Below are 26683 nucleotides of genomic sequence, written 5' to 3' on the forward strand. Positions count from 1 at the left end.
TGAACAGACGAGTACCTAACATGAAGGACACCAGACCCACACCCATGAGAGCCACACAAGATGCCACCACCACACTTCCATGTAGAAAACAGACTCCCACCCACTCAGAAGATGAGACACGACCATGGACCAGAAGCTGCACGGCAGCTGCATCACTACCCACTTCAAACCCCTCCGAGCCATACATGAAGCAAACCGACACCCACTATGAAGATGCAGAAGGACCACGAACTCGAAGCCAAACAGCAAGATCACAACTCACCAGCTCAAATCCCCCAGCAACTAAGACTAACCTGAGCACAACCAAGCCCCCACCTGAACAGAACACGCCTCCAACCAATCAGAACACGGCTAACCCCCAACCAATCAGAACACAGCCAAACCCCCTACCAATGAGAACACACCCCCACCCAATCAGAACACAGCCAAGCCCCCACCCAATCAAGTCCCACCCCCACTGGCAGTTAAAAGGAGGAAGCAGCTGCAATCTCACATTACTCTGAGAAGCACAGAGCCGGAGACAGAAGCCTGAAGATGATGAATGAGACTTCATCGAAACGTTGCCTAGATACTTCGAATCTTACGCGGGAGAAAACCCGAACAACCAAAGATAGATATTTATTTATTTATTTATTTATTTATTTATTTATTTATTTATTTATTTATTTATTTATTTTGTGCCTGGAAGGATCGATCCTGCTGGGAGTTTTGACTCTGATGACTCTGACGATGGAAGGTTGGAGCCTGCTGTGAATGTGGAGTCTGAATTATCAGAGGATAATTCGTCAACTTCGTTCAGGCCAGCAAATGATCAACAAAATGAGACAGAAGTTTCCAGTGAGGAAACTGACAGATCGTGGGTTGACGCCAGAACTAGGAGAACCAGGAAACGTCAATCTGAAGGGAGGCGTCAGGCCAAACATTGATTGTAGAGACTGACACGCCTATCCAGGTTATTTAAGGAGGCGTGCTGACTCTCAAGCTTTGCTTGGAAGCAAAGTGTTTGATGAGTCAGAAGAATACATTTGAAGTGGCCTTGTGAGTTATGGACAATTCTGATTAGCCTGACAGGTTCTGGGAAGTCTGCCAAGGACTGGAAAACTGTGCTAATTTAACCCTTTGGAATCTGGTTTTGTTTCTGCTTGAATATTTTGAATTCTGAAACCTTGTCTTCTCATCTATTAATATAGGTGAGACATAACATACACACACACACACACACACACACACACACACATACACACACACACACATATACACATATACACATATCCATATCCATATCCATATATATTTGGTATTCAACTTTGTTTGGGTATTTTCCCACGTCATTATAGTTGTGCTTTTAAAGTTGTAGCAACGTTTAGGCAGAATCTCATTTGACATCATCAGGCTTCTGTATTGTGTTCGTCTGTGAGTAAGACTTTCACAGCCATTTCTGTTTTAAATTTGGGGCTAGCCTACTACTGTGCCAGAATAGTTTTTTCTTCATCCTGATTAGTTGGGAGTCTTGGTCTGTGTTTATTGGTCTTGGAGTTTGCTGTGTTCTGCTTGATTGGTGTTTCTAATATCTTCTGTCTGTTTTGTGGCTTTTTTTGTCTTGATTGGCTGGCAACATTGTGTTTCCTGTATTGGAGGCTTTTAGTGCAGCTTGGCTCTGAGTAAATGGACGGCTATCATTTATCCTAAATACCTGAACAAAGGTGAATACCATACATGTAAGTACCTGTGAAAACTTAAGAAAACAAACAAACATACATACATACATACATACATACATACATACATACATATACACACACACACACACATATATATATATATAAACTTTATTGAACCAAAAGAAAACATTTAAAAACATTGAATGTGGTGTAATCATCCTGACACATCTAGTTGTCTTACATAGCTATTTTGGATAATAAATAATACATATTTACATAATATATACATCAATATCAACAATTCTTATATATTCTTAGTCTGTCATCTTAACATCCTTATCTTATTTTAATTTAAATTTTAAGTCCTTCCTTTTTCCAAACCAGTGGTAAAACTTTTCCTGTATCTTGTAATATTCAGATTCATCTTTATGTTTTAGTTCCAGTGTTAATTTGTCCATTTCTGCACATCTCCATATCTTTTTAATTATCTCAATTTCATCTGGAATTTCCTTATGTTTCCACTTTTCAGCATAAACTTGTCTTGCAGCCAAGATGTACTACATGCACTATTAGGTACATCATATCTTTATTATGTCTCTCTATATTAATTCCCAATAAGAATAATTCCAGTTTATATTCAAGTTTGATTTCACCTATGTCCTCTAACCAGTTCTGAATTTCATGCCAAAAATGCTGGGCTTTCCTACAAGTCCACCATACATGGTAGTATGATCTGTTTTCCTGGGAGCATTTCCAGTAGATAGAGGATAAATTTGGGTAGATTTTAGCTACTTTTGTTGGAGGGATCTACCATCTATAAAACGTTTTGTATAAATTTTCTTTGTACCATGTGGCCAATGTTATTTTTTTGCTTTCCCATAGGGTTTGCCAATTATCCAAATTAATACCATGTCCAATATCTTTCATCCATGCCAACATCGTTTCTTTTACTTGTTCCTCCTCTAATTTATATTCCAATAATACTCTATAAATTTTCCTTATCAATTTATCATCTGCTCCCAGTAGTATTTCATCTAATTGTGTTTTTTGCCTACTATTCCCTGATCTTTTGTATCTTTCATGTATCATGATTGAACTTGTAGGTAAGCCCACCATTCCAAATCTATTCCTTGTTCTTTCAGTTGTTGTCTTGATTTCAGTTCTCCTGTCATTTAAAACATCCTCATATATCATAATTTTCCCTCGGTGGAGTAAATTTGGGTGCATTAGGGATTCCAGTGTGGACAGCCATATTGGTGTGTGTGTGTGTGTGTATATATGTATGTATGTATGTATGTATGTATGTATGTATGTATGTATGTATGTTGTGGCTCTGGGCTTGGATTCAGCTCCTGTGATTTATATGAGTTCAAGTGAAGAGGTTATGGCAGAACAATATGAACTGGCCTGGCTTACTGATTGGACTGATAACCAGGATGAGGAGATGGATGTGACAAAGGACGACAGACCTGATGTATTAGAATTGTCAGGACCTTTGACCTCCTCTGGTTCCTTATCTGATCAACAGCCGGGAATGGCTGACAGGGAAGTTTTGAGAGAGTCTTCTAGTGGAGATGAGAACTTGGAAAATTTGTGGTTAAATGTAAAAAATAGAAGACGGTTGAAAAGGCAAAATCAGCTGGAGCGAATGAGAAGATCAAGTCAGTAAATTAGCACGTTGCCTTCATGAGTATAAAAGGACACAGCTGGGCTGGTACATTTCGCCAGGAACAAAATAATTATTTGAGTGAGGACGTTACAGCAAAGAGCTCTGAGGCTGAGGATTTATTGCCAGGACTGGTTTGCCGGACAGAGTAAAGATTTATGCTGTGGTTTCTGCCAGCCGTTATCTTGTAAGACTTCTTTCCGTTTGATTTAATTGTGAAACGGCTGCTTTCTGTTTTGTTCGTTTGAATTTTGCCCCCCCCCCCCCCCGGCACCCACCCCGGGGGCCCCCCCCGCCCCCCCCGGGCCCCCCCCCCCCCGCGGGGGGCCCCCCGGGGGCCGCCCGGGGGGGGGGGGGGGGGGGGGGGGGGGGGGGGGGCCCCGGCGGGGGGGGGGGGGGGGGGCCCGGGGGGGGGGGGGGGGGGGGGGGCGGGGGGGGGGCCGGGGGGGGGGGGGGGGGGGGCGGGGGGGGGGGGGGGGGGGGGCGCCCGCGGGCCGGGGGGGGGGGGGGGGGGGCGGCCGGGGGGGGGGGGGGGGGGGGGGGGGGGGGGGGGGGGGGGGGGGGGGGGGGGGGGGGGGGGGGGGGGCCGCCGGGGCCGGGGCCCGGGCGCCGGCGGGGGGGGGGGGGGGGGGCGGGGCGGGCGCGGGGGGGGGGGCCCCCCCCGGGCCGGCCCCCCCCGGGCCCCCCGGGGGCCCCCCCCCCTTTTGGAAGGAGTCATAACATATATATATATATATTTTCTGTCTCTCCTGTGGCCACAAGGTGAGAGTCCAAATGTCCAAAGGAAAAAACACGAACAGACAATATCAGGAACAACAGAGTTAACTTTCCTCTGGCTGAAGTCATCATTGGCAGCTTTCCCAGAAACTGTCTGCAAATCCAGATAACGAGCTGCACTATAAATCAGAGCCCAGAGCCAAACGGCAAACAGAAAACTTTTTCCACACTGCGAACGTAACTAACAAAGTTTGACCCGAATGGGGATTCCAAGCTAACACGCCTTCTTATATTCCTTAAAGGGGTGTGTCAGTCTCTCTACTCAGTCCCTGATTTGACGTTTCCTTTCAATTTGTGCTTGACGTCTCAGCCTACATCTAGTCCTTACATCAACCCAACATTCATCGGCTTGATCATCCCCCAAGGACTCTGGCACATTCTGTCAATCATCTGCTGACACCTGAGGCATAATTGATGAGGAAAGTTCTGGAGAGGAAGGTGATTCCGACACTTCCTCATCCTCCTGGCTCATGTCTGCATCTCCCATTAAAGCAGGCTCAAATCCCAATGCCAAACCCTCCTCATCACTCGAACCTGTGTCTTCTGACACATCAGACTCAAAGCGCACAGCAGGCTCAAACCTCCCAGTCACAACACACACACACACACACACACACACACACACACACACACACACACACACACACATATATATATATATATATATATATATATATATATATATATATATATATATAGTTGGTTGGTTGGTTGGTTGGTTGGTTAGTTAGTTAGTTAGTTAGTTAGTTTTATTCCATATCGATAACAATGCCTGCCTAATCTTATGTCTTTGAAAATATCTGTGGGCCTCTTGTCTATCTTGCCATAAAAAGGCATGCCATCCTGCTTGTAAATAGTGGCATTCTAGAGCTTCTTCTATTATCAAAAGTTATCCAATCCTTTACCCAGGTAAGTGTTGTAGCTGGATAGTAAATTTCCCAATCTAGTAAACCAAATTCATCTCTTTCTTTAACATCTTGGAGCAATTTTAATTTGATCCTAGATTTTTTTCCTATGCCAAATAAATTTCAGGGTTAATTTGTCCAAATCACCAAATAACTTTTTTCTAGTTTTATGGGTATATTTTGGAAAAGAAACAATAATTTTGGTAATACAATTGTTTTTAGGATTGCTATTTTGCCCATGAAAGATAATCTTAATTTACCCAATTTTCTGTTATACATTTTATTAATGGAGTGTAATTGTCCTCCTTAATCATTATACATTTTGCAGAAATCTTTATTCCCAAATATTTTACTTTATTTGCTATCTGGATGTCCATTATATGGGTCAGTGCTTGTTTTTGCTTATTTGGCATATTTTTAGTAATTGTTTTGGTTTTTTCTTTATTAATTTTTAGCCTCGCAACTTTTCCAAATTCTAAATTTTCCATAGGTTCTGATTTTGTGGATCTTCTAAAATAAAGACTTATATATCTTAAGTATATTGCAAGGTATGAAGTGTGCCTGCTTGGAGACTGAAATGCAAGTTCTTTGATGCAGCTGTGAGGTTCAATTCCCCATCCCCCTTGCCTATGGCAACTCAAGAGTAGGTCAGGAATGCTTCACGAGTTCTTCTGGTTTGAGCCTCTTCGCAGACAGACCAAAACCGCGATCGTGCATGTTTTCGATCCGTGCTTGCCGCTGGAACGCCCTGAGCTGGCTGGTTTTGGGGCTAAACCACCCCATAGAGGTGGTGAAGAGGGGGGAGATTGCCAGCAGGGTTGAGGAGAGCCACATCTCTCCTCCTTAGCTTGCCATTACTCCCTTTCCTGAAGGCGGTTGTACCAGTGGTCAGAAATGGCCACCTCAAAGAAGAACTCGACCGGAAAAGAATGTGCAGGAGGAAGATAAGAAGAGAAAGTTTTGGTTGACCAGGTTAAACTGAAAAAGCAACAACTAAGGTACCCTGGAATTTAAACTAAAAATAAAGTAACATTATTGCCTAAGAAGATTTTGAAGCAGCGAAGGAGAGAGAGAAAAGGGAAAGGATTTGTTTTTTTTTCTTCTCTCCTTTTCCCTATACTGACAGCTAAGAGATCTAAATAAGAAATTGGAAAAAAAATCCACTTTGACATCAATAGGCATTTAAGCTGACAATAAAATGTCAAAGGGATAATAAAGATTTCTGGATACTTAAAACCTTTTAAAAGCAGGAAAGGAGAGAAACAGAATAAAAGGGCAGGATCTGGAAAAAAAAAGGGAGGAGATTGCCTGGAATTAAAAGGAATTTACAGTAAAACCTCAACAAGACTTCTAAAAGATACATTTTAACTGAAACTTGGCTACAAAATAGTAGAACCCCAGGAAGAGAAAGTGGAAAAAAGAAGCATGAAGAAACAGCTTGGGAGTATTTGGATTATTTGGTGATCTCTGGATTTTTGATTATTGCATTTGAATGACTAAAATCAATTGGGTGGTTGTTTAAAAGTGTTTAAAGTGGCACTACTTTTAGATGAACTGAAAACGGAACTTAAAAAGTACAAAGAAGATGCACAAGAAGGGAGAGGTTCTTTTGGCTTCGTATTTCAATTCTTAGAAATGGAGATCTCGAACTATGAGAAACAACAAGAAATGCCTGCAGAACAAGAAGATTGGGACAAAGGAGAAGCCATCTTTAATGAAAAAGTAATTTTATGTGGGGAAAAAAAGGAAAGGGGGGAAAGAGAATGGAAAGTTTAAGACTGGGAAAAACAACCCCAAAAAGAATAGATTGAAAAATAAGTATAAAATCAGAAAGCAACAGAAGAGGGAAATGCAGAAGAGAGAATTAGAAGTAGAGAGATGAGGGGGTAAAAAGGGAAGGAAGAAGAAAAGAGGGAAGACAGAAAGGAAAAGAAGTTATAAAGGACAGAAACAAGATATGAAGAAACAGGGCCTATTTAGAGATAATGGGTCAAAATTTAATTGAAAAAGGGAGTCTGCAAAGGTATATAAGATAGTATTGTTATATTAGAAATAGAAATAATTTTAGAAAATATGAAACAATGTATGATTAAAATGATGGATAAAATAGTTATTGTCATCTAGTGAAATGTTTGTTAATAAATAAATGAAATAAAATCAATGAGAGAATTGAATTAGGAAAGGATGGGAACATTTTAATTATTTAATGTTTTATAAAACATAAGGGAAGAGAAATAGGGGGGAAAATATTAATTACGGAAAGCTTATAAGTGTTCCCAAGGAAGTATGATATTTAATTGTAAAGAAATGTTAAAGATGTTAAGATTTTAATGAATATTAATGGTAGAATTGAATTGGAATGGAATGAGTGTTTTAATTACATATATTTATAATCACTTTTTAAGAATATAGTGTGTATTTTAAGAATATACCAAGCAGAATTCGATTGGAAGTTATGTATTATATTGAATGTTGTAACCTCAAGGTATATATTGAAGCTTAAATAAGAGTTGAATGGATAAAATTAAAAGATATAAAGGTGTCATACTGCAACTAGTAACTACAGGAGAAAATTTGCTTAATGAGAAAAGAAAATATGAAATTGAAACAGGACAGACAAAAGCATAAATATAATGATTTGAATTGATATGAGATAATTAAAATAAAATTGAGAAAATTAAGAGAGGAGAAAAACTATGTAGAAAATGTAAAACAGTAATAAGATATGGAATAGAACATAAAAATGAGCATGAAATTGAGTTTGTGCCTGTATGAGGAAATGTAATCCGGGACCATGCTATTTTAAAAAAAAAGATGTTTTATTTGTATTATGTTTTTTTGTGTGTGTGAAAACCCAAATAAAATTTTCAAAAAAAAAAAGGAATGCTTCACGAGTTGACACAGACTAGAAATAAAAGTTAAAATAAGCAAAAAAAAAAATGATCAGAGAACATCTGTTTGATCTTGATGAATACAAATCACAGGGACCAGAGTTCTAAAGGAGCTGGCAGATGTCATCTCAGTTCCCCTGTACCACATCTTCCAAAAATTCTGGAACACTAGGGAACTACCAGAGGACTGGCAGGAATAGTGAACACCCTAGATGATAGGCTCAAGATCCAGATGGATCTTGACAGACTTGAACACTGGGCCCTATCTAACAAAATGAAATTCAATGTAGAAAAAAATAAAGTCTTACACTTAGGCAAGAAAAACCAAAAGTACACATATAGACTGGGTGAAACCAGGCTTTATAGCAGTAACTGTGAGAGGGATCCTGGAGTCTTAGAGGTCAACCAGTTAAATGTGAGTCAAAGAGTGTGTGGTGGCAGCCAAAAAAGCCAACACAATCCTAAACTGCATTAACAGAGGGATACAATCAAGATCAAGGTAGGTACTAATACCACTCTATAAAGCCTTAATAAGACCACACTTAGACTACTGCATCCAGTTTTGGTCACCTGTCTATAAAAAAGATGTTGAGACTCTAGAAAAGTGAAGAGAAGAGCAACCAGGATGATTAGGAGATTGGAGACTAAAATATATGGAGAACAGTTATATATGAAGGAAAAAAGTAGTTTAATAGGACATATGGATTTGTTTGCCTTTTTAAGGAGGGTACAAGGAGAGAACAATTTCTGGTCGTCACTAAAGAGCAAAGAGATGACAAAAAATTTAGAGAGATTATATAATGAGAGCTGCAAAGTACAAGAACGTGTTCCTGTTGTTTTCTCATAATATACCCCATCAATATTCCAAAAGCAAATAAGGCATTTATTTATTTTTAAAAATGCAACATTCTCTCTACCCACACCTGCAACTGAAACAGAAAGTCTAGATATAAATTAATGCAAGCAGAACTGTCAATTGCAATTTAATTCAATTTCTCATTTTCATGATAGTAAATTCACTTCAGTCTGTCTCCATGTGTTAGCAAATTCAGCAGAAGAAAAGCATTTACATGAAATATGTTTCTTCTGAGATAGGCTGTTTGGTATAATTATTCTTAGGTTGTATATTTTTCCCAAGCATAGTTTGTTTGTTTGTTTCTTTCTTTCTTTCTTTCTTTCTTTCTTTCTTTCTTTCTTTCTTTCTTTCTTTCTTTCTTTCTTTCTTTCCTTCCTTCCTTCCTTCCTTCCTTCCTTCCTTCCTTCCTTTTCTTCCTTCTTTCTTCCTTGCTTTCCTTTTTTCTTTCATCTATTCATCATCCATCTCTCTCTCTCTCTCTCTCTCTCTCTCTCCCTCCATCCATCCTGACCAACCTACCTACCTCCATATCTATCCATCCCGATGGACCTACCACACTACATATCCAGTGTAGTGTCTTTATATATCCAGTGCAATTTTGTGTGCATTAGAAATTATTAAGAGTTTTTGAATGCAAGCTCATTCCAGTTGGAGATCATCAGCTTGCTAATTTAGAGATAAAAATCTGGATACCATATAAATATTCTGATCAAATGCCACCAACAGTAGCCATTTTCTACACTATTCATGCCATTGTATTATCCTATACATTTAGCTAGCAATTCCAATTTCAAGGGATAAGTGTATTGATAAACAAACTTGGCCTGTGTATTTTGCTGTCCATTTTTCTGCCCATTTTGGGACGTAATGGAAAATGGAATAACAAAGTTTAAGCAGTGTGAAAGCATGTTCTAGTTGACAGCTTGTTTCAGGAAATTGTATGAATGTAGGAAATGTGAATTAAATTAAATTCGTTTCATATTAATCAAAGGCATTCATCTCCTGTATGTAGTTAATTCTCTCAAGTAAACTATCTAGTGGAGTTGAACATCTTGCTTCAAGATTGATCATAACTGTTATCTGGAATTGTCCTGTCTTGGAGAAACCTTAGGTTTGGTTTATGTTTATTTTTCCATTCTCCTTCAATGCTCAGTGTGCAGCTTCTATTTTACCTTCTTACTGTGGGAAGAAATATCCACCTGGTTCAGTCCCTAGCCAGGCGAAAGGTACTGGAGACAAAATGGAGGCTGGAGACTGATTGGAAAGATGGTTTAATGATGAAGCAGAGCACATGAGTGGTTCTGGGAGGCTGATGGAGTTGAGAATGGAGTGGGTAGGATTATACCTTCTCTTGGGCTTTGCACTTGAGCTTCCTGTTCCTGTGCAAGAACATGTATTCTATTGGCTGTTGTCAACTCCCATGGGGCCATGTAGGGGTTATGTAGGGGTTATGTAGGAGTCATAGCTAGCTGTATAGGCAAAGTACAAATCGTAGGTGTCTGTCTGAGCTAAGTTTGGTTGAAGTTTCTGAGGATGATGCAATGATGGGGCGTTAGGCACTTCCTATTGCGGCTGGGGGCATCCTATCTTTGCTGGATCTTGAGTGAGGGTATTTGCTATCTATCTCTTTATCTCTTGAGTGCTGACATCTGCTGTGAGCTATTAAGGAAGGTGAAGGCTGCTTTCTCCCTCCAAGAGCATGTTTCTCCATTTCTCATTTCAGGAAAAAATAATATTCTGCTTTTTTAATATTTCCTAAAAATATTTCATTCTTCTAGGAGAGGGATGGGTGCTAACTTTCTACATTACTATCCCATGAGATAGGTTAAGCTGAAAATAGAAGAATGACTGTTCAAGATCATCCTGACAAGATTGATGGATGAACATGATTGAAACTGAAGAATGGGCCTGCTGAAGACACATATTAGCTGGGTTCACCTTTCACATAAAGAATTTTTTTGTTTGGTTTAGCATCATGTGTCAATTCATCTGAAATATATAAGCTATTTTTTATTACTTAGTGTGATGCTTGAATTCATGAAAATGTACTTAGATAATAAGCTCTACTTTTAAAAATATGACATAAAGAGATCTTCCTCCCTCTCCTCAATTCTCCCTTCATAAACTTTATAATAAAACAAAACCTGTGGAAGTAGGCATAGTTAAATGTTGGGCTATTTGCAAGAGAAAACATTTTGATATTTCTTTCAACTACAGGTCTCCTCTGCCTTGAATAATGGAAATTGCATGGCTAGTATTCCTCATCAATTTAAGAATCAATGCATTACAAATGGAAAACTAGCATTGTTCTCTGATACCTTATGTAAATCCAATTCACAGGAGTTGCCCAGCCATTTAAGTTATTGTGCAAATTATAACTATCATCCTTTGTCATCCAGCATAACCTAAAAAAATATGAAATTTTTATTGCTTCTCAAACTGCTATGCTAATAAGTGTTCTGTACTGCTGGTGCTTTAGCAACAGACAACTTATGCTGGGAGAGGATGAATAACTGCCCAGCATGTGCTTAAGCATAACAGAGCAACACCAAGCTTCATCATTTATCAGCTTTATTTGTTTAAATGAGAAAAAGGCTGACAGCAGTTATTGCTATAATCTTTTTATTTATCTGACAAGGAAACTTTACTTACTCTTAGCAGGTCTCCTACCACTGGGAAAATAGAAGTTGGAATACTTCATAGCCAATTTGAAGCACAGTCATTTGAAATAGGTTTAAATGTTACAATATATTTTAAAACCTTAACAAATACTCTTTTAATCATGAAAACTTTCAGATCACAAGACAAGGAATCTCAGTATCTGAAGGAGTAATAAAAATGAGCTGATGCTCTTTGATCAGATTTGGCCACCATAATATATCATAGTTTAGTGTGGTAAGAATGAGCTACACATATAGGTAGATGTCTGGGTAAATGTTTTCAAGTGAAGGATGTCATTGTTGTTTTGAGTTATATTTCAAAATTGTGGGATCTGATTGTTTTTGTAGAATATTGAAGAATATTGAAGAATATTGAAGACTTGGGTATGGATATTGGGTATGGAGTATATTGAGAGATTGGGAAAGCACAATTAACGTATATATCAAAAATTCCTTCCAAAAGTTAAGGGGGATTTTTCTGGCATGTCATGTGATGTTATGTTTTCAAGACTGATTGTCAAACAAATGACACACTGAATTCATCCTTTCAAAATTTTTATATTAAGAGAAAAGGTCACATCGATCTAACAGGTAAAGGCAGTGCACACAATGCAAACAATGTATGTATTAATATCCAGAAATGAAACTGAGAAGAAAACTGTAGGAGAACTAACTAATTTTGTCAATATTGCATAGAAATGTCAACATCAGGGCTTGGATAGAGAAGCATTTCTACAGCTATTTTTTTTTTTTTAAAAAAATGGATGTTCAAAGCCAAACTACTTGGACAAATTAATGTTTTGAGATGTCTGGCTGCATATACCATTCATGCATGAATCATCATGCAGAGAAAAGTGTTAATGTGATTGCTTCACTGAGATATTCTTACATGCCTAGACTGCGATAAGCAACATTTGCTGGGCTAGTACAAAGAAATTGGGAAGGAGGCTAGAAGTAAATGTGAATTGAATTGCAAGTTGGGTATGTGCCAAAGCCAATCACTTCACTCTTCCACCTTGCAACAAACCTGATGCAAATCCATCTGCTTTCCATTCTCAGCAAACTAATTAGAGGGTGAACACCTGCTTTTTTTAGCATCAAATTTATACCAATAGGAAGACCAAGACACAGCAGATACTATATTCAGAGTTCAGAAGAAAGAGGGATTGTCAAAGAAGTATTCCAGTATTTTTAAAAAAATGTTTTTCATTTAACTGTAATAAGTTTTCTCAGCCTATTGATCACTTCAACATTCTCTCCTAATGTGATATGAGGCACATCTTCTATTATAGTTCCCACAAAATCAAAATCAAATGTAAGCATTTTTTCCTCATGTTTCAGAATTCAAGAAGTAATTCTAAAGCTATCCATTACTTGAAACAAAAAGCATTTCAATAGAACAGAAAAAACAGAGAATTGGATCCTTGGTGAGAACAAATAAAATCCTCATGACAACCATTTGTCTGAAATGGTATAGAGTTTTCTGTCTGAGTGGGGGATTGGACTAGAAGACCTCAAAGGTCCCTTCCAACTCTGTTATTCTGTTATTCCCCTATCCAAGATGGCACATCAATCCCCATTACCTCTATTTTAAGTATCTATTGCTTTATTTTCAACAGTATTGGTGAGTTCTTGGTAAGAAGCCAGTAAAAAAATGTTTCCAAGTCTCTACACTATGTGTATACACTCAGACTTTCTCATGCACTCATTGCTGATACAATATGTTTTGTATGGGCAGTCCTGATTTGAAGGAGAAAAGGTAATCTTGCCCAGGGGTCCCCAACTCTCAGTCCATTGACTTGCTTCTGGTCTGCAGCATGCCAGAAACTGGACCATGAAAACAGGCAAAGCTGCATACACAGCATGCAGGCAGCATGTGAAATCACACATCCTCTGGTCCATAGAAAAACCTCTCTCCACAGAACCAGTCCCAGGTGCCCAAAAGGTTGGGAACCACTGATCTAGGGTATGTGCAGGAACCCATGGTACGGCTGTGATAATCTCTTCTTTAAATTCAACATATTTTATCTGAAGAATGCATGGTGCTGTTGCCCAAATCCTGGGGAAAAAATACACAGCTTTTTTGAGAAATTTGTTTATTGCTAGCACTGATTATATTATCTAGTTTGGTAATGAAATGTCTGCAAGAAAACAACCAAGCTTAGAGAGCACCAATGACTTCTCATTTCAACCCTGAACTACAAATATTCTCTTCTATCAGCTTACAATTCTTACCACCAAACTCTGGAAAACCTTTTCCCCTTGAATTCTCCTCCAAAATGGTCCATTGCTATATTTTTTTCTCTCTGTACCAAAAATATATCCTAACAGAGGGATCAAAAAAGTCACCATTGGTGATCCCAACGTTGCAAAAAGCAACTGGACTTTGTATTTATTTATTTATTTGTCATACATGTACAAGATGACAAGTATAACATGAACAAAGGAAATAAATACAGATAAATGGGGACAATAAGACAGGGACAGTAGGCACGCTGGTGCGCTTATGCACACCTCCTTTAAGGACCTCATAAGAATGGGGTGAGGTCCACAGTAGACAGTTTGAGGTTGAAGCTGTGAGGGGCTGAGGCTGTAACAACGGAGTCGGGTAGAGTGTTCCAAGCATTGACCACTCTGTTGCTGAAGTTGTATTTTCTGCAATTGAGTTTGGAGCAGTTTACCTTGAGTTTGCATCAGTTGTTGCCCATGTATTATTGTGGTTGAAGCTGAAGAAGTTGTTGACAGGCAAGATGTTATAGCAGACAATTTTGTGAACTATGCTTAGATTGGACCACAGGCGGTGCAGTTCCAAATTGTCCAAGCCCAAAATTTTAAGCCTGGAGGCATAGGGAATACTATTGTGAGTAGAGGAGTGGAGTACTCTTCTCGAGAAATACCTTTGAACCCGCTCAATCATATTAATGTCTGATATACATTGTGGGCTCTAGGCAGATGAGCTGTATTCGCGAATTTGTCTGGCAAAGGTTTTGTTTGCCCTAGTTAGCAATTCAATGTTACCAGAGAAGAAGCTTCACAAAATAAGGTTAATAATTCTTAATGCCTTTTTGGCAATGCTGTTACAGTGAGCTCTGGGGCTTAGATTGTTTGAGATGAGGACTCCTAGGTCCTTGACAGAATGAGGGTTGTCTACGAGATAATTTCTGCCCAACTTGTATTTGGTGTTTTGATTTTTATTGCCAATGTGTAGGACAGAGCATTTATTAGTTGAAATTTGGAGTTGCTAATTATGCAACCATACTGACATATAGTCAAGGTCGCTTTGTAGGGGAGAAGCATTGTCAGTGGTATTAAATAATTTTACATTATCAGTGCTTTTAATATGATCACATAGGTCGTTGATGTAAAGCAGAAAGAGTGTGGGTCCTAAAATGTTGCTTTGGGGGACACCGCTGTTTACTGGTGCCAGATTTGATAGAACCCTCCCTATTTTGACTATTTGTTGCCTGTTTGACAGGAATGTGGCTATCCACTTGTGCAGGGATCCAGAGATGCCAAAGAACTAAGTTTCAGCAGTAGTTTGTCATGCATCACTGAATCAAAGGCTTTGCAAAAGTCTATGTAAATTGTGTCTATTGCTTTACCCTGGTCAAGATGTGTGGTCCAAAAGTTTCTGCAGTGTAGGAGTTGCAGATTACAGGACAATTTTTTCCTGAAACCAAACTGCTTGTTAGAAAGCAGGTTGTTTATTTCTAAGTGGAGGGTGATGGGTTAGTTAGTAACTGATTCCATGACTTTACAGATGACGTAACACAGTGAGATTGGTCTGTACTTTTCTACTAGACTAGGGTCTCCCTTTCTAAAAATAAGTATCACTATGGCTAATGACCATAAGTCGGGCAAAGAGCTGGTTCTGAAAGATACCTGATTGTGCATAGAAGTTCGGCTAGGGTAGTGGCAAGCTTTTTCAAGAAGTAGGCACATAATACATTAGGGCCAATAGATAAAGATGGCTTTAGGTGATCTAGTGCCATTTCAACATTATCTACTGTAAAATCAATATGTAGTAAACTGTTACAATTTGTTATGGTACAACTAGGAAATGGGGGGCAGCAGCCAGTGCTGTCAACAAAGTCTGAGTTGAAAAATGTATTGAAGAAGTTGGCCTTTAACAGCTTCATCATTACAATCTTCCCCATTAGGCCCTTTGGGATAGATTTTGAGGTTTTAAGTTTGGCATTTACGAAATTATAGAAGGCTCGGGTGGATTTTGAGTTTAACAACTCTTTCTCCTGTTTGCATTGGTAATTGGTGCATTCTGCCTTTATCTGGCATCATAAGGCTTTGTAGCAGTTTTTAAACTAGGCTATGTAACCAATTTTGTTTTCTCACCAAAGAGGTTATTTTTGGACTGTAACTTTCTTATTGTTATAGGTAATTTGTTTTTTTTTTGTTTTTGTTTTGCTTTAAGGTTGTTTTTTAAAGTAAAAAAATACTTTATTAAAGTTCAAAATATTAAAAAGTTTACAAAAGCAAAATATTAAAAAGATTTACAAAAGTTTCTGTAATAAAAATTATATCGACATCTTTCAGTAATGTTTTCTTGGCAGTACACTAAATACCATATATATGCATAGAATTTGACAATATCTTAGCATATTAACTGTATTAATTCAAAATTCTTAATTAATGTTAATAAAGCTATATCATCTTTATAGGTCACTGATTCTGGTAAAAAAGAAAAAAGAAGAATATTATATTGACAATATGTAATAAAATAAACATCAGGGGTGTTTATAGTCTATGTGCTGTAGTTTAATGTTCCATGGGTATGGGGGAAGGAAGGGAACACATTTTTATCATTCATTATTGCATATTTCTACATATTTCTACAGTAAAATGGTAATTATAAATCCTAATCTGGATGTATATCTAAATCTTGCTTTTTTCCTAGGAGTTCCTCAATTTCTACAACTTCTCCCTCATTCTGTCTGTTTGCTAATATTCCAATTTTACTTCCCTTTTTTCTTCTTTTAAATTCCTTTTGTGACCTTTCTTTATTGTACTTTACTGTCTAACCATTGATACCAAATGTTCCAAATTAAATAATACTCTGAGTCCTCCTTATCCTTTAATTTCAACATGAGCCTATCCATCTCTGCACACTCTAAAATTTTGTGAATTATAACATTATTAGATGGTGTGGTGGACATCTTCCAAGCCTGCACCAATGCAATTCATGTCGCCCTGAGTATATGTATAATCAAACATCTAATTTTAGGAGGATACTTTTCTTTAATGATTCCCAGGATAAATAATTTCAGCTTCCACTCAAACCTGCAATGGGTAATTTCCTTTAGCCATGTTTTTATCTTGATCCAATATTTTTTAATTTCTGGGCATAGCCACCAGACGTGGAAGAAGGTACCTTGTGTTCTCTTGCATTTCCAGCAATTCAGGTTTAATTTGGAATACATTTTTGCGAGTCTGTAGGGTGCTAAATGCCATCTATAAAGCATCTTGTATAAATTTTCTTTGTAGGCCACTGATTTTGTCATGGAGAGGTTTTTTTTTTTTTTTGCCATACTTCTTCCCAGTCATCCAATTCTATATTATATCCCCAAAAATTTGCCCAAGCTAGCATTGGTCCTTTTACAATTTCCTCTTCTAGATCAAAATTTAGTAAATAGTTTTATAATTTCAATATCATTTTTTCTTCTGGTCCCAGCAATATCTGCAACTCTTACACTGCAACTCTTGCAATCTGCAGATTGCAAACACTGCAATCTGCAACTCTTACACTGCAAAAACATATGGACAACCCAACTGGATCAGGGCAAAGCAATAGACGCAATCTACACAGACTTCTGTAAAGCCTTTAATTCAGTGGTACACAACAAACTACTCCTAAAAATAAAATCCTATGGTATCTCTGGACAACTGCATAACTGGATAGAAGCATTCCTGTCAAACAGACAACAAATGGTCAAAATTGGGAGTGTCCTATCAAATTCTGTACCTGTCAATAGTGGTGTCCCCCAAGGCAGTGTTCTAGGACCAACTCTCTTCATACTGTACATAAATGACCTCTGTGATCATATTAAGAGCAACTGCATTCTTTTCGCTGATGATGTAAAGCTGTTCAATACCACAGACAATACTGCTACCCTTCAAAAAGATCTTGACTATGTATCAGAATGGTCAAACAAATGGCAACTTCAAATCTCAACAAATAAATGCCCTGTCTTACATATTAGCAAAAAAAAATCCGAAAATAAAATACAAGCTGAATAGTTAAGATCTTGTTGATGATCCAAGCTCTGTAAAGGATCTTGGAATACTCACCTCTAATGATCTAAGTGCTAGAGCCCACTGCAACTACATAGCCAAAAAGGCATTAAGAGTTGTTAACCTAATCCTACGTAGCTTTTTCTCTGGTAATATCACACTTACTAACTAGAGCATACAAACCATTTGCTAGACCAATACTCGAATACAGCTCATCAGTCTGGAACACACATTATGTATCTGATATTAGCACAATTGAGAAAGTCCAGAAATATTTCACAAGAAGAGTTCTCCACTCCTCTACTCGTTGTAGAATACCTTATGCCACCAGACTTGAAATTCTAAACCTAGAAAACCTAGAACCACGCCGTCTTCGGTCTGATTTAAGTATGGTATATAAAATCATACATTGCAATTTCCTACCTGTCAATGAATACTTCAGCTTCAACCATAACAACACAACAGCACACAATAGATACAAACTTAAGGTTAATTGCACCAAACTTGATTGCAGGAAATACGACTTCAGCAACAGAGTGGTCAATGTCTGGAATACTCTACCCGACTCTGTAGTTTCTTCCCCAAACCCCCAAAACTTTAACCTTAGACTGTCTACTATTGACCTCACCCCTTTCCTAAGAGGTCTGTAGGGGGCGTGCATAAGCGCGCCAATGTGCCTACTGTCCCTGTCCTATTGTTTCTTTTATTTTTATTTTATTTTTCTTATATGTACCCATTTCATGTATTCATAACTATGTATACACTTATACTTATTATCTTGTAAACAATTGACAAATCAAATAAATAAATAAAATAAATAAATAAAATAAATAAATAATTTGGCTAATTGAGTTGTTTTTGTTTCAAATCCAAATTCTTTTAAATCTCTTTTATATCTCATCTGTATTTGAAGATACAACAACCAATCCACAGATATTCCTTGCGTTTCTAGTTCTTGGGCTGTCTTAAGCCTCCCTTAATTATCCAAGATTTGATAGTATTTAAGTTTTTTACTAATGTCCATGGTATTTGGATGAAACATTGCCTCCATAGTGGATAACCAACCTGAATTTTGATATAGTGGTTCTTCCTGATTTCCTCCCAAGTTTTAATCTGAGAATCTCGCAAAATGTGTCTATAAAAGTAGGAATGATTCTTATTCCTGGAGTCCCATATAAAGGCATGTCACCCTATCTGCATGTCATATCCTTCTAATGTTAGAATTCTTATTTTCTAATTTAATCCAATCTTTGATCCATATCAAGGATGCTGCTTTATAGTAAGTCTCCCAGACTGGGAGTCCAAAGCCACCTCTGCTTTTGCTATCCTGTAAATAAATTGATTTAATTCGTGCCTTTTTCCCTGCCCATACAAATTTCATAGACATTTTGTTTAGATCTTTGATGAATTTTTTATCTAATTTAATTGGAATAGTTTGGAACAAATATAATAATTTAGGTAGAATATTCATTTTAATTGTGGCTATTTTCCCTAAGAACAAAATCTGTAATTTACTTCATTTTTCCAGGTCTTTTCCTATTTGTTGTATCATTTTTATGTAGTTATCTTTTTTTAAAGCTGAACATCTCACCCTTAACCAAATGCCTAAATATTTAACTTTTTTAACAATTTGTAATTTAACATTACTTCTAATTCCCTTTTATCTTTTACTGTTAGATTTTTAACTAGCATTTTGGTTTTATCTTTATTAATTTTGAGACCTGCTGGGCCAGATTCTAGCGGGTCTTCAATAACAAATGCCATATCATCGGCAAAGGCCTGTAATTTATATTCTTCCTTTTTAATTTGTGTTCCTTTTATTTCCTTTCAATCTAATTCTTCTCAATAACATTTCTAACATTAAAATGAAAAGTACAGGTGACAGTGGACATCCCTTCCTAATTCCTTTCATTATTTCAAAAGGTTTAGTCATTTCCCCATTTATTAATACATTCACTTTCTGGATAGAATAGATCATTTCTATCATTTTCTCAAATCTTTCTCCAAATTTCATAAATTTAATTTGTTGTATCATAAACTTCCAATGAACATTATCAAATGCTTTTTGCGCATCTAGGAAGACAAGGGCTACTTGGCTCCCTGGATGCATTTCATAGTATTCTAATCTATTGATTATTGTTCTGGTATTATTTCTAATTTGTCTTGTCGAGAGGAATCCATTTTGATCGGGATGTATTCTATCGTTTAATATTTTACTTAACTTATCTGCCATTATACTCATAAAGATTTTATAATCAGCATTTAAAAGAGATATCAGTCTATAGTTTTTGATTTGATTAGCTTCTGAGCCCTCCTTTGGAATTAATGTAACACAGGCCTCCTTCCATGAATGTGGTATCCTTGCTTCCAACAATACCTCATTGCAAACTTCCAGAAATATACTTTCTATTAATTCTCCTATTTTTTTATAAAGTTCACCTGATAAACCATCCAGGCCTGGGGTTTCTTTCTTTTTTTTGGTCTTTTAATTACTTCCTTTAGTTCGGTTAATGTTATTTCCTTATTTAATATTTCCTTTTTTTCTTCCAATAGTGGGTACAATGGTTCTTCTTTCAGGTACTCATCTATTTTCCCTGTTTCTATTGTTTCCTGACTATACAGATTCTCAAAGTATTCTCTCGCAATTTATTTTTTCTTTTCCATATTGGTTTTCTCAATTCCATTCCTGTCTAATAGTTGGTGTACAGTTCTTCTCTCATTTCTTTTTCTAATTTATAGGCCAGCCATCTCCCAGGTTTGTTTGCATATTCAAAATAATTTTGTTTTGTATATTGTAAACTCCTTGCTAAGTCTTCCTGTTCTAAAATATTCAATTTGTGTTTTGTTAATACCAAATTATTTCTAGCTTGTTCTCCCCCGGGGTCTTTTTGTAATTTACCTTCTAATCTCTTCACCTCCCCTATTAATGTATTATGGTTTCCCCATTTTTCTTTATTTCTTTTTGCCATATAGGCTATTGTTATTCCTCTCAAGTATGCCTTCATTGTATCACATAAATTTTGCAATGAGGTATGTTGTTTTTTATTATTTTTAAAGAATAGTTCCAATTCTTCTGAGATTTTTTTGAAGGTATTCTTTTTCTTTTAGGATTTGTGGATTTAATGTCCATCTGCCTTTTTTTCCTGCATTTTTCCTTTCCATGTTATTTTAAGTGGGTTGTTATCCACCCAGTTATTTGGTATTATTTCTATTTTTCCAATATCTTTAAGTAAGTCTCCATTTACACAGGCCGTATCTATTCTTGACCAAATTTATGTGGGTTGGAGTAGAAGATGAATTTAGTTTCTCCTGGGTTCAATTTTCTCCATACATCCATTAGGTTCAATTCTTCCAACATTTCAAAAAAGGTCTTTAGTAGTGTGTTTCTTTTCTTTTTGCACTTTTGTTCGCTGGCATAGTCTTTTCGGATGTTTGCAACTGCATTATAATCTCCAATTATACATATGTTCTGATTTCCTATTTCAATAAGTTTGTTATGTATGGTTTTATGAGGCGCATATATCCCTAACAATAAAATACTTTTATTTTCTATAGATACTTCCACCATCAATATCCTCCCTCTCATGTCATTATATATTAACTTAGAAACTAATTCTTCCTTAATATATATTGTTACCCCTCTTTTTTTTCCTCTGTTAATGTTGTATATAATCTTCCAAACTTTTTATTTTGTAAGTATTGTTCAACTTGTTTCTTAATGTGCACTTCTTGGAGGCACACTATATCAATCTTCTGTTTTCTATTTCAGATAATATTCTTCGTCTTTTTGTTGGTATGTTTAAACCATTCACGTTGATCAACAAAAGGTTCAGTCCCCATTCCATTTTTATGTCTGTTCCCGTTTTTGTGTTCTATTGACTCTAGTTCCTCTTTGGCTGGTTCTAACTCCATCTTCTTCTTGATCAACTATGCCCTCATTGTTTCCTTTCTCTTTATTCTCTTGCCGAAGTTCCTCTTGGCTTGGTGAATCCAGTTCTTCTTTTCTTCTTTGGGTCCAACTAGCTGCTTGTAGAAGTCTTGAGCTTTCCCCAGGTTGTCAATTTTTATTTTTTTATCGTTTCATGTAATCAACATGCCTTCAAAATAGGATATTCTTTTTATTTAGTTGATTAGCCAAGAATCAGCAATCTTTTCGCTGCTCACGTACTCTCCTAGGTATCTGTTTTAATACGAATATATCTTTTCCCTTGTACATCATTGGTTCTTCTCTAGTGATTTTGTAAATGATGTCCCTTACTTTCCTTCTTGCAAAACTTATATGGACCTCTCTAGGGAGTCTATGATGTCTGGCATAGCTGGTATATACCCTATAGATGTCATCAATTTCATTTATCATCTCTTGTCTGTCTCTTTGTAGGGCGTCAGCCATCAATTCAGCCATCAGGATTATTAGGTCTTCCTCTTTCGATTCTTCCACATTGTGAAATTTTAAGAAAAATGAAGCTCGATCCATTTTGAGATGGATGAGGGACTCTTCCATTTCTGTACTGTGTCCTGCAATCTTCTGATCCATTGCCTCTAGTTTCTTCTCCATCTGTTCCATTTGCAATTCAATTATTTTTACCCTCTCCTCATTTTTCTTGATTGTTTCTTGGATGGACCCCATTTTAGCATCTAGGTTACAAATTTCTACTTTCATTTCTTAGATCTCCGATTTTAGTTCCGCTTTCATCACTTCCATATCAGATTTGATCTCCACGTGGTTTTTCAACATGGTTTCTTGAAGCTTGATCATCATTTCCTGTATTGTCAGTAGAGTGGTTTGCACCATCTGAATACTAAGTGTGGTATTCAGATTCTCCAGAGCCAGCATTCCTTCAATTGTTTGCTGGTTAGATGTAGCCGGGCTGGAAATTGATACCAATGATGTAGGCTTTTTTCCGGTCTTAATAGTCGTAACGCTAGTAATCTCCCTGATAATTTTATGCTGTTCTCCTATAATCTTATAAATATTTTCCCAGATTACCATCTGAGTCATTTCGTCTCTATGGGGATTTTCCCTCAGTTTAATAGTCTATAAAATAAATCCAAATAAATCCAAAAAGTTGTTCTTATAAACATAAAAGTATCAGTTAATACTTAGTTATTTGTTAGTGATTAATGCTAATAATTAATACTTGCTAATTTATCAATATGTTAAGTAGGAAAGTCAATTTCTTGAACTCTTAAATATAGTCAATATGATAGATATGAAACTAAATTAATAATAAATACTATAATGACAATGAATACTTAAAGCTTATCAATTAATAACAATATTATCAATAATTACTTATACTATAATAGTATATCTTATACTATAATTATAAATAATTATTAACTCAAGTATTTCAAGCACATAAATAAATCTAATCCTTAGTATTTAATTATGTAAAATTATTTAAATATCTTCTATTAATGCTCTATACAATTCTATAAAATTCTATACAAATGTTATCTATATATAAGTAAAGGTTATATAAATAACATTACTAAAAGAAAAATCTGGCTATTATCTTAAATTTCTTATTAATATATTAACCTTAATAATCAATAATAATGTATTAATAGAGGAGAGTAGCTATTGTAATTATAAATAGAAACCAAAAACTTTGATATAAATAATAATATTAATCTAGAAGTGTAAATTCATATAAGCAAGTTCTCTATTGCTCATCACTTGTCAGGCTTGCTTCCATTTTCAGTTCTTCAGTCTCCTTCTCTCTCACAATGGCGGTCTCCTGCAAACTGCACAGTCATTCATCCACACTTTCTCCACATTCATCAGTTCAGTTCTTTCACAGTTGGAGTTACACAGTCAATTATAATTTGGAGTCACATCATTAAGATCCTCTTTGCAATGTTTCTTGGATGTGAAGTGAAATATCTTCAAGGAAAAACAAAGTCCAGTTGCCTTTTGAAAAAGCAACTTTGGGACAACCATGAGCTGGATGACTGAGAATCTCTATAGATATTCACCAGTGGTGAGTTTCCAATATCCAATACCACTATACGTGTCTAAAATTGATAAGAAGCAGTCAAATCAGTAAGTTTCCTTAACTCTACAAAACATAGAATGGATTGGGGTTGACAGCAGAATATTAGCATTCCAGCAACCCTGCATTCCAAACAATAACTCCAAGACAGACATCTCTCAAAAGTTCCTTTTCTTTGGATAGTAAGTAGCACATCTGTGGAATCCCGAATCCTCCTTGCAAAAATAAAAACTACAAATCCATCCCCAATACCCATCACCACATTACATGGCCCAATCACCATCCATCCCAAAGTAAGATTTCCTTTTCATTATGCGCAACACTACGTGAACCAGCAAAATAATTTTATTTTGTCTAACCAGATATACTCAAATGAATTCCCCCCCTCCCACCTTCCCAGGCTAAATTGTGGCAGTGTAGGAGGATCGAATCTCAACATGGCTTCCAAAGCTGACAGGCATCCCCCCTTGAAAAAAACCATGACCTGGAAGATACAATAGACAATACACAACCAGAAGTTAATGCGATGCCCTTAACCCTCTCTCCTCCCTCCAAGGGGGCCCTTTGGCTTGTCAGGGAATCTTTCATGGAATTGGTTAACCAATTTATCTGCATGTATATCCCAACGTTTCACTCAAGTAGCTTCTGACAAAGGGTAGCCTTTCCATAATACCAAATATTGTAATCTCCTTTGCTATAATCTAGAATCGAGGATTTTCTTTATTTCATAATGTGTCTCACCCTGTACAATCAGAGATTTGTGGGGAGCTGCTGGTATCAGCCATAGATTTGACCCTACAGCAGGCTTCAACAAACTACTGTGGAACACTGGGTGTATTTTCCCCAACAGCTGAGGGAGACTTAATTGGACTATCATTGGATTGATTATCTTAGATATAAGGAATGGACCCAAGAATTTAGGGCCCAACTTTCTACTAGGAAATTTCAGCCTAAGATATTTAGTTGACAAAAACACTTTGTCCTCTACTTTGGTGGTTGGAGGGATATATGTTTGTCTGCTTGTTCTTTATATTCCTCAGCGGCTTCAGTTAGAGCTGTTTTTGTATCCTCCCAAGCTTTCTTTAATGATTCCATCCACTCTGTTAAAGACATGGATGTTATGGGGTTCCCTAGGGAACTCCCACGCAGGGACAAAATCCATGCTGGTGTTGATTTGGAATGGAGTTAAGCCTGTGCTACTGTGTACTGCATCAATGTAAGCAACTTCTGCAAATGGTAACAGTTCCACACAGTTCTCCTGTTGATAATTTACATCAGGGGTCCCCAACCACCAGTCCCTGGACCAGTACCAGTCCGTGGATCATTTTTTACCGGGCGGCAAAGCTTGGGCACCGCCATCTTGTTTCAACAGCGCTTCCGGGTTTTCGGTTGCTTCTGGGTTTTCGGTTGGAAAGTGCTTCCGGGTTTTCAGTTGGAAAGTGGCGTTTGGGTGCTTGCACCTTAGTTTCATCGAAGAGGGGGGGCAGCTTCGAATGAAGAGCCGTCCCGATGGTCCGTGGAAGAATAAATAATCATGAAACCGGTCCCTGGTTCAAAAAAGGTTTGGGGCCACTGATTTTCATGACATCTAATGTATTGTTCCACCATAGCATTTTCTCTCTCTGCAGCCGTTACATGCAGGATGGAATGCTGAGGAAAGCCCTTGGAATTACCCTCCAGAACTTGGTAATAAACTGTACACCTTGATCTGAAATTACTCTACGAGGTACTCCATGGAGCTGATAAATATACTTCACAAACAGTTTTGCAAGTTTGTTAGCTGAAGGTAGTCTGTTACATGCTGTAAAGTGGGCTTGCTTAGAGAATAATACAATAACAGTCCAAATTGGGGAGGGGCTGAAGCTCCAAGATCACTGTTGATATCTCTGCTGCTGGACAGTCCTTTTGGACCTAAACTGTCTTGTAGAGATGGTGAGAGCGAAGGGTACATCCTGTCGATCCCCCAGGGACATTGCAAAGTCCCTGGTAGATCCAGGAGAAGCCCTTTTTTCCAGTGGCAGAGAGGCAGCCATTTCAAGCTGCTGAAGTTGGGACAGCTCCAGAACGGAAGAAGAAAGCAGGAGAGAAAGTGTGAGTTTGGTGAGATGCTCTTTAAAGTCAGTTTGGGGAGATACTCTTTAAATTTTATTATTTGAGAGAACACCCTAAAGGGATAAAAGAAAAAGTTAAAATCGAAGACAGAAGAGGCTAAGTTGCGAGATTAAGCCTGAAATCAAACTTAGTGTCTTTTTTTTTATTGCTGGATTTTTTACGAACGCCTTTCAATTTTAAACTGGACTGTTGTTGTTTTTTATATATATATTTACTTAATAATCCTTTTCAGGTGGTAGATTTTCTTCTATTTTCTTTTTAGTGTTTTATTATAAGCATATATTAGACTTGTGCCAAAGGAGGATGCCGATCCACAAAAAGTTAAGAACTATAGACCTATCTCCCTGCTAAATTCAGATTATAAAATTTTCGCTTCAATAATGGCAGAAAAACTTAAAAGATATTTGAATAACTTTATTCATTCTGATCAAAATGGGTTTCTGCCAAAGAGACAAATCAAAGACAACATGAGAATAATCCTGGACACTTTGGAATATTACGAGGCACATCCTGAAAAACTTTGATATTTTTAGATGCTCAGAAAACCTTTGATGATGTGAATTGGCGATTTATGTTATTACAGTTAAAGCAGATGGACTTTGGTAAGAAATTTATTCAAGCCATAGAAGCTATATATCATAAACAAACAGCAAAGATAATGATAAATGGAGAATTGACAGATTGTATTCATATAAAGAAAGGTACAAGACAAGGTTGCCTGCTGTTGCCTCTGTTGTTTGTGTTAACATTAGAGGTACTAAAGAGAAATATTAGAGAAGAAAAAGATATAAAAGGAATGAAAATTAAAGAGGAAGAATATAAGTTACAAGCATTTGCAGACGACCTGGTTTTATCTTAGAGGATCCATTAGAAACAGCACCTAAGAAAAGACAAAGGAATATGGAAAGGTAGC

General features: G+C 37.1%; 1 protein-coding gene across 1 annotated transcript in view; it reads right to left on the minus strand.

Annotated features, from left to right (window-relative positions):
- Positions 1-26683, minus strand: part of UNC5D (unc-5 netrin receptor D) — a 726013-nt gene that overhangs the window by 303825 nt on the left and 395505 nt on the right. The gene's annotated exons all lie outside the window — the stretch shown is intronic.

This window comes from Pseudonaja textilis, chromosome 9 (genome assembly GCF_049901715.1).
Source record: "Pseudonaja textilis isolate UNSWEBS1 chromosome 9, rPseTex1.2, whole genome shotgun sequence".
NCBI classification, from domain to species: Eukaryota; Metazoa; Chordata; class Lepidosauria; order Squamata; family Elapidae; genus Pseudonaja; species Pseudonaja textilis.